Source organism: Phaethon lepturus, unplaced genomic scaffold (genome assembly GCF_000687285.1).
Source record: "Phaethon lepturus isolate BGI_N335 unplaced genomic scaffold, ASM68728v1 scaffold15446, whole genome shotgun sequence".
NCBI lineage: Eukaryota > Metazoa > Chordata > Aves > Phaethontiformes > Phaethontidae > Phaethon > Phaethon lepturus.
Genome location: NW_010548427.1, coordinates 75543 through 84376, shown reverse-complemented (window position 1 = coordinate 84376; position 8834 = coordinate 75543). Strand labels below are relative to the sequence as shown.

At 39.5% G+C, this 8834-nt stretch overlaps 1 protein-coding gene across 1 annotated transcript in view; it reads left to right on the top strand.

Annotated features, from left to right (window-relative positions):
• Nucleotides 1–7261: 7261 nt before the first annotated feature.
• Nucleotides 7262–8834, top strand: part of ESR2 (estrogen receptor 2 (ER beta)) — a 42342-nt gene continuing 40769 nt past the window's right edge. The window contains exon 1 of the mRNA XM_010289965.1: nucleotides 7262–7398. The gene's annotated coding sequence lies outside the window, so the exon portion shown is untranslated. The remainder of the gene's footprint in view (nucleotides 7399–8834) is intronic.

Sequence of the window (8834 nt, the reverse complement as noted above, 5' to 3'; positions counted from 1 at the left end):
CCCAGTACGGAGGTCATGCTGACAGGCCTGTGGTTCCCCGAGATCCTCCTTCTGGCCTTTCTTGTAGATGGGTGTCACATTGGCAAGCCTCCAATCTTCTGGGACCTCCCCTTTTAACCAGGACTGCTGATAAATGATGGAGAATGGCTTGGCAAGCTCCTCTGCCAGCAAGCTCCTCTGCCAGCTCCCTCAGTACTCTTGGGTGGATCCCAAGAGTTGGAGCTGCTTTCCTGGGAGAATGCAGAAGTCATGTCCCCACTGTAGAAATTTAACCCCTTCCAAAATGTTCTGTCTCTGCATCATAGTACCTCTATTCTAAAGCTTCTCAGTAAACATCTAAAAAATGTACTTAAGATGCTATTGTTTCATGACTCCACCGAATATGATGTTTACATTTTATTATTACATTTATTATGGAGAACTGTTTTAGGTTAGAATTCTGCTATTTGTTGATTTCTTTGAGAAAGTGATAGCTTTTTTTGTTTATTTGGTTTGATTTTTTCCCATCATGTAAATTTTAATCTGGATCCCTTCTCTGTGCTATGAGGCAATGGGAATAGGAGGAGGAAGGCAATCATTTTGGGAGGGTGGTTGTAGGTCATGGATCAGCTGGCTAGAAAGGTAGGAAAGGGATGTGATTTGAGAAGTGGGAGAAGGCTGGTGTAGAGTGCAACTGAAGTGGAATGAGTGCAGGAATGTACTGTAGGAGAACAGCCCACCAGCACAGTGTGGCAACAGGGCCTTTCAAGCTCCAGAGAATACCCTAATGTTGTTTTTGTGAAACCTTACGTTAGCTCCTGCTGCCCGTCATCCTGCTCTCTTGCTGGGTCTTATTTCTAGCTTTGCTTCCCTGAGTGACTTGGGGAGCAAGGGGAAGAGGAATACCCAGAGGTTCTTAATGATTTTGGGCAGGGGGCTGACTCCTCAACGGTTTGGGATCATGGGGGAAGAAGGGTGCATACAGGATGTGCGGCCTGACTTGAATCTAATTTTATCCAGTCAAACCAGTCAGTCCCTCAGCCATAGCTAGAAGTCCTCCTTGCAGGAAAAAAGGAACTGATCTGATCTAACAGTTTGCAGTCAGGCAAAGGAGCAGTCTTTCCTCCCCCACTCCTGCTTATGCAGCCGTGCCTTTCTCTTGGTTTGCCATTTGCCTAACCTCTCAAGGACTAGAGTCATTTTACTAGCTCAGCAGTGACATGAAAAAAGAAAAAAAAAAAAAAAAGAAAATCCCTCCCTTTCCTTTTGCTGGGATACCTTTCTGCAAAATTCCCAAGCTGAAGTTACTTTTCTTGGGTCAGGTGAACTCCAGAGCCAGCACAAGGGACAGGGAGGGACTGTGTGGTCCTGAGAAGGCAAGGGGAGAGACACTGCTGCTGGTGATGGCAGTGAGCTGTCACATAAGGGTTGACCCAATCTGACCTCAGCCAGTAGCTGCCACCATTGAAGACTGATTATTTTTGAACGGGAGGTTGAACTAAACTTGCTGCAAAATGAGGTCTGATTCAGAAAACTGTGAATTAAAAAGATATGTGGGAACAGTCACTGTTAGTTTTATATCTAGTTCTCTGTAGTGACACTGAAAAGAGAAACAGGAGTTTTCACCACTGTGGTGATTGTGGTGGTTTGATTTCTTTTTAAACAGACTCCTTAAAGGGCAAGTTGTTTTTAAGTGTCTGCACTGATCAAAGAATAAAGCTCAGTTGCTTCAATTGTTGTAAATACTTTGGGAATCTTTCAGCCACTTCAGGTGGCTTTGTAACTCTCTTCTCTTGTTCTTCTGCTGGTATCATCTTTTGCATCTTGAACTTTGCTTTGCTAGTTAGATTCAGGTTGAAATTCAGTTAGAAAGAAAATATATTTCAGTTTGCTCGAGTATATTAGTTGTATTGTAAGAGAGACTCTGAATTAAGGACAGCTGTTCTTGATGTCTGTTGAAAAACTATTGAAGAGCAGTGGGTGTGACCAATTACATTTCATCCCCATACCTAAGCCACTTCATTAGTGATTGCTTTGAACTAGCAGGCCTTCTCTATCTCGCCCAACTATTCTTCCTCCCATTGCCTACTTTCTCATAAAATCATAGCAAAAAAAGGAGGCAGCAATCATTTGCAAGCTTAGGTTGAGTAGATATAATAAACAGGTGTATGACATCAGTCATGTCCTTCACAGCAGTTGTTATCTTCTGTAATTGCATGGTTCACATTTTATATCTCCTGCCCAGTATATGTAAGGTAGAGTTAACTCTCTCTGCTGATTCTCTATGGATTTATGGAAAGCAGCCTTCTCTAAGGGCTTCTATGCTGTAATGATTCTGTCTTTTTTTTTTTCTTTTCTCTCAACTTGTCAAGTAGACTAAATGTAACTAGATTAAATGAAAAGGAATTGCTAAGACCCTCCTCAAAAGATAGTTTTGGCTGTGTAGATAGTGTAACTCTAGGCTAGATGGGAAATTAATCCATTGCCTTTAGCCCTGCAGTGCAGAAGGAGGAATTCCTTTAGTGAAAAAGTAGCTGGTTGAGAGCAGAGGAGGTAGGTGAAAAGGAGGAGAGGAAAATGGATGTTTATCTCCAGGACAGCAAGAAACAAAATCCTCTGCTGTGACCTGACCATGGTTGTGTATTGGCACAAAAGAGCTCATGCTATGGAAAAGACTTTGTTTCTGTCATCTCCAGAGGCCAGCTTCTCTGGAAGTAGAAAGGCTGGAGAAACAGGGCCTATTTTTTGTTTTGGGGAAGCAGGGTTGCTGCCTCCATAGCATCAGTCAGTAAGCTAGGATCTCAGAAGAAAATTGATATTTATTTATAATAATTGCTACTTCAGGATGCACGAGTTCTAACAGACATGTTCTAGTGTAGCAGTATATTCAAGACCAAGAGGTCCAAGGGAAGATACAGGAATATGCTGCAAGACCATGAGCCATGACTGGGAGCTGTGTCTGGAAAGACTTAAATGAGGGCAGAGGGGAGTTTGAGCTGTGGCAGTAAGGGAAATCCTTTAGGTCCAGCAGATCCAACTTCCTCTTTAGTAGTATCCTATACTGTATGTGTGATATGGAGACTGCTCAGTTTTTTCTGCTATGATTTATATAAAAGTTTTGGATCTATGTTGAGTATCTGGAAACCCAGGTTTCCTACATTTAAAAACTGAGCTGAATTCAAAATCACCTATGTTGAACCTGTATTGGATGAGATAAATGGGAGGAAGAGAGAATTCTCTCTTACATAGACTCAAGAAACACAAGTTCCACGTGCTCAGCCAGTGACTTTCAGCCTTTGACCTCAGTTGTCTGCTGTCAAGACTTCAACTAATGGAAAAGAGAGTAAAATACTACAGCAATCTTGAATCCTAATGTATGCTGCAATAATTTAATATTTAACATTTAAAACTTTAGAATTTTTTTTTTTTCTTTTTCTCTAAAGGATAAGCCTACTAGAAATGGTCATCTTTAATTCCAGCCTACTGGGTAAGACACCTGGGTAAAAATGGAAAGATAAGGATTCCTTGGAATGCAAGTGAGAATGAATTGTTAGCAGTGTGAACAACCATATGTTTATTGGTCTCTCCCTAGTGTAATGGCAGAGCTGCTTATCACTTCAGGAGAGCAGACCTTCAGAACCCGCAGCCAGCATTGGATGCAATCTAAATGTATCACAGCATCCAGACATGTCCCTGCTCAGCTTGAAAGTAGGAGCCCCAAGGAGGGCTGGTATGGTGGCTGAAAACTCCATCAGATTTGGAGGTGCTGTATTTAAAGCTGGTAATTTGTCACTGAAGCTTTTCTGAATGGAGTGGAAATAAGCCTTTTCTCATGATGCTGATATTTCATTTCTTTTGGCAATAGTTAGGGAATTAAGTGTACGGTGCTGGGGTGGAAGCTGTGGTCACAAAGCAAGGTATTCACCCACTGGATACTCACAGGTGATGAGGAGAATATACCATTGCCCAAGACAATACAGGGATGGGTAGTTTTCCTTCAAATTCTTTTAGACATCATTATGGTATTTATTTCTGCAAATTTATTATTGCATCCTTCTTTTCCTTAAAGTTTACTTCTTTTTATGCATATGTGAGATACTGCGATGAAACTGTGTAGCTTTTATTTTTTTTTTTTACAGCTCTCAGCAGGTGTCCTTAAGGAGATTGCCACAGCAACTTAATAATAGGTATGCAGGAACATGTAACCACTGGTGAACATTGTCCAAAAAGATTCCCTCTGCAGTTCTGTTCTGGTCCTTTTTCTTCACTCCTCCTTCAGTGTGATCCTGTTACTATAACACCTTTAAAACTTGTGGGAGGTGGTAAAAAGGTTCGTTGTTAGGTGAATCCTCAAGTCAAACCACTCCTCAAATTGGTTACATAGCGTGAATTTCCTAGAAAGCCAAGTCATGACTGTGAGGCCTGGGGTGCTAAATATAGTGGGAATGCTGAGCAGAAAACTTGGTGCTTCACTTGGGGAGTATACAGACAGTATACACCATACAACTGGCACGGTGAATCCTGTGGTCCCAGGAGCTGCTCAGCCTTGAATAATTTTAGGTGATAATGATATAAGTAACTCTTTGTGTCTGGGACAAGAGAAAATTTACCCATTCATCAGTGATAGGCCCAGGTTGTCAAGTAGGTAAATTTACCCATTTTATTCACTACACCACCTTTGTCTAAAGGAACTGCTTTTTGAATCTATTGGCACTAATGTATTCTTCTTCACGCACTTGTAGACACAGAGGAGCATACCATCCTGAGCTACATCTTATTTGGGTTATTTTTGTCTTGTGTATTGGCTCAAGGCTCCTCATAGCTGCTCCATATGTCTGCTAGACAGGTGCTGCTCCAGTTACAAGCTGCTGTAGCTCAGAGTCGAATAACTCCTTTCTATGCATGGGAACTCCTGTCTTGATGCTCACCACCAAACAAACCTATGAGGAAAATACATTAATTGAAGGACTTCTCATTTTATAGTGTTTTAGGAAACATTAGTATATGTTATATATATGAAAGAGAAGAGAACTTGACTTATTTTCCTTTGTCTACTGGCAACCTGTTCCTGATCATTTATCTTGTTATTCTTTATTCCATCTGGTTATCTAACACATAAAATCCATAATACAATCTTAATTTGCCTTGACTGAAGGTTTTTGTTTATATTACCCAAAATAGCTGTGGCTCCTAACTGAGAGAAGATCTGAACGGAGATGAAAGATACAATTCACAGGTAACTACTTAATGCTGCTCCAAATGCTTATTTGGTATCTATAGTCCTTGTTCCCCTTTCCCCTCTTAGATCTGCATTTTGTGGACACTTTTGTGTGCAGAGGTGCACATGTATTATTCTAATCTTAATCAGGGCTGTCTGCCAGGCAGAACATGTACGTTAGCTCTTAGATATGCCTGTGGCAACACATCTTGAAGTTATTGAAGGCAGTCAAATACAGAACAGTTTTCTTCTCTAGCAACCTGATGTGCTGTAATGTGACTGATGACAGGGACTGCTGTAGTTTCTGATAGATTTACTCAAAAAAAGGCAGGTGTCTATTTTACTAGTTGACTTCCCCTGGATTTCATGGGGAGAAGACAGCCATAAGGATGTCTTAACCCCACTGATGTCCTCACAAGTCTAACTTCTGCTGACAGCTATGGGTAGTGTCCCCTCTGTCCTTCCTGGTTTTGAAAGTTTTTGTGGCAAGGGGCCCTTTAGCAGTAGGGCCCTTTCTCAAGACAGCCCTCTGTTGCTGTCTTGAGAAAGGGACAGGAGGACAGTTGCTAAAGATAGAGGGGAGCTTTGGCAAGGGTCAGGTATTTAGAGTAAAAGGACTTGCAGGATCAGGGCGTGGTACAGATGGTTTAGGGGCTATGCCAGGTGGGCATGGTGGTGTTGGGTTGATGGATGGACTTGATGATCTTAAAGGTCTTTTCCAACCTTAATGATTCTGTGATTCTGTGAAAGCAGCCCTTATATGTGTGAACAACTAAGGTGCACTTCTGTAGTATCTATTTAGCAGTAAACCTTTATGTTCCTATCCCATTAGTATTGAAGGTGGTAGGGAACACGACCTTGCCCTTGAATATTATTAAACCACAGGCATAAATAGGATTGGATAGACACAGGTCCAGCTCCATATAAGAACTAATCATCAAAAAGTCCTGGCAGTAGGGATTTAAATCCCTTGTAGCTTGGAAAAGACTTTATCTGTTAAAACAAAAAGAATTTGAGATTAAAAGCAGTTGTGTTTGGACCTGCAAAACAGCAATGAGAAGAGATGGGGACACTCAAGGAAAAGAACATAGAAACAAGGTAGAAAGGCAAACCTGATACTGAGAAAAATTGCATTAGCATAAAGTAATTATGGGAATGGCTGGCTGAGAGGATAGTAATACTACTTTGGTTTGGTCCTGGCTGTGCTTGCAGAGAAGCTGTTGATAGCAAAAGGGGCAGGACTATTTCAGCTGCATGGATTGACAACAGTTGGATCTCCAAATTCAGACAAGAGATTTCAGAAAGTTGTGTAGCCTTGGAGGTATTTTGGGGTCTGAAATTCCAGAATGAATAACATGAGTCTTTATCCAAGCAAATCTGCAAGTATGTCAGCTTCCTGAGAGTAAATTAGGTTAATGCAGTGAAGCTAATCAAGCATTTTGAAAGCAATCCCAATGTATAAATGAGAATTAGACCTTGCTTCATGTCTTCAGGTTTTTTTTAAATAAATGTTAACTCAATAAAAGGAAGATATTACCTTAAATGGCTCCCAATTAACTTGCTTTGTTTGAAAAAGAGTGCAGTTACATTAAAAAAAAAAATCCCTCCTCGTCTGTGGCATTGTTTTTAAACAACAGATGTATAAACAAAGTAGTTTATTAATTATCCTGCCCAAAATGTCTAAGATGAGTACATTGCTGATTCAGAGCAAATGTTAATTACGTTTCAGGTTTTCCTGTGACAATGATATAAAAAGTTTAATTTAGCTTTTTAAAATCTCAGTGTTTGCTTCCAGAATTGCTGATTAGTTAATCATTCATATTTCTGTGCTAAACATGAGAATGCTTGCCTTATAAAATGATTCAGTCATGTAAGAGCTTTAACTGCAGTGAACGACAAATTCAGAAGCTTGTTATGTCAGAAAGGAGGAGGAGGAACTTCTGTTTAGGTCTTGCCTTCACAGGGAAAGGAAACACTGATAGTATCTGTGTAATCTTGCACTGATGAGCGGGCATCACATTGCTTTGAAAAGATTCATATTTGAGATCTGATGACTAAGTGGTGGTGGGCACAGCTGCTTTAGAATCAGAGATAAAGGAAAGAAGGAAAACAAATCCAGAATTGCTATATGAAAACCTTGCTGACATGTAATGCTGTCAGAACATTTATAAAGAGCAGAAACCCTATTCAGTGTCAATCAGGTATGTGCTATATTGAATGAAATATTTATTATTGTAAATGTTGCCAAAGCTCTGGAATTAATAGCCTCTGGATTTATGAACAATAACCTCTATAAGTGAAATGACATAGTTAAAGTATTAGGAGTTTTTGTTTTGGTTCCAGTGCAAATTTGTTCTTAATGTCTAATCGTTTCATCAGATTAAATGATCTTTCAACAGGTTTGTGTTTTAAAAATTCTTTGAGATTCAGAGAAAATTGTGGAAGTTTGCTATATTTTAGGTCTTTGGCTTAAGAATCTAATTAGAATAGGACTGCTAAACTAAAAGAAGGAGCAGTATTTTTGAACATATATTAGGGGTTTGGGTTTTTTTGAAAACTGCAGAAATGAATATGTTAATAAAAGGTACAAGCCACTTCTTAGCACCATAGTATTTTTTAGGACCTGATCCAAAGCAAATTTGAGTTTTTGGAAGTTTCTTCATTGACTTGACTGGACTTTGGATCAGGCTTTTCAGATTCCAGGTCTCGTACTGATAAATGTCTGAGGTTTTGTTCTTACAGTTGCTGTGTCTAAGTAGTTTTCCTATATTAAAGTTGGTGATACAGGTTTATGTTCTTTTAATGAGAACTCCAGTTTTGAAAAGGATCTTCCTAACTAGACAAGAAAATATAAGCCTGTTTCTTAAGTTTGCTTTTGGCAGTGATAAAAGGTATATTTAACAATAACTAAAGATTGGATAGCACATGTGTAAATCTTCATCAAACCTCTCAAAGCCTTTGCCTGAGCGCTAGTATAAACTTTTGGCTAGCAATGACAAGAATGATCTGGAGGTTTTATAAGTGAGGTTTTATTAGGGAAAATAAATTTCAATCTGGAGAGAGGATGGGATAAACGGCAAATTATGCAATTTAGACCTTGGAATGGCTGGTAAATGTGCTGTTTGCTTTTGGGAAAGGGGTCAGCCTTATCATATGGAGAATGATGCACAGTTACCATTTATGTGCAGAGAAAGTTTTGATATAGTTATGAGTTGCATGAGAAACCACTTTTGAATATAAAGTCTTTTAGCATTTGATTCTGATGTGCTGAGTATTACCAGCAATCTGTTTCCTCATCCGTATCCTTGAAATTCCTTGCTCATCTGTTGTCCCCCCAAGAGGGCGAGAAATCTAACACTGAAGTACGGTGCCTTTACTGAAGCAACAAATACATATTGTCTTTCTAATTTAAAGCTTTAGAACTTTTATTTGCTATTTCAGAACTTCATCAAAATTCCTCTTTATGTTTGTGAACAAAGTTTAAACAGAATCACCCCTCTGTCACTATTCTCCTTTTTGCTTTCCTTTCTTAACTTTCCTATATCTTTTAAAATAAGGTGTAACTTTTACTTACATTTTGCAGACACAGTGACTGTAACACTGTGTTAGAGGAAAGCAGCTGTAGTGTCTCCATTCT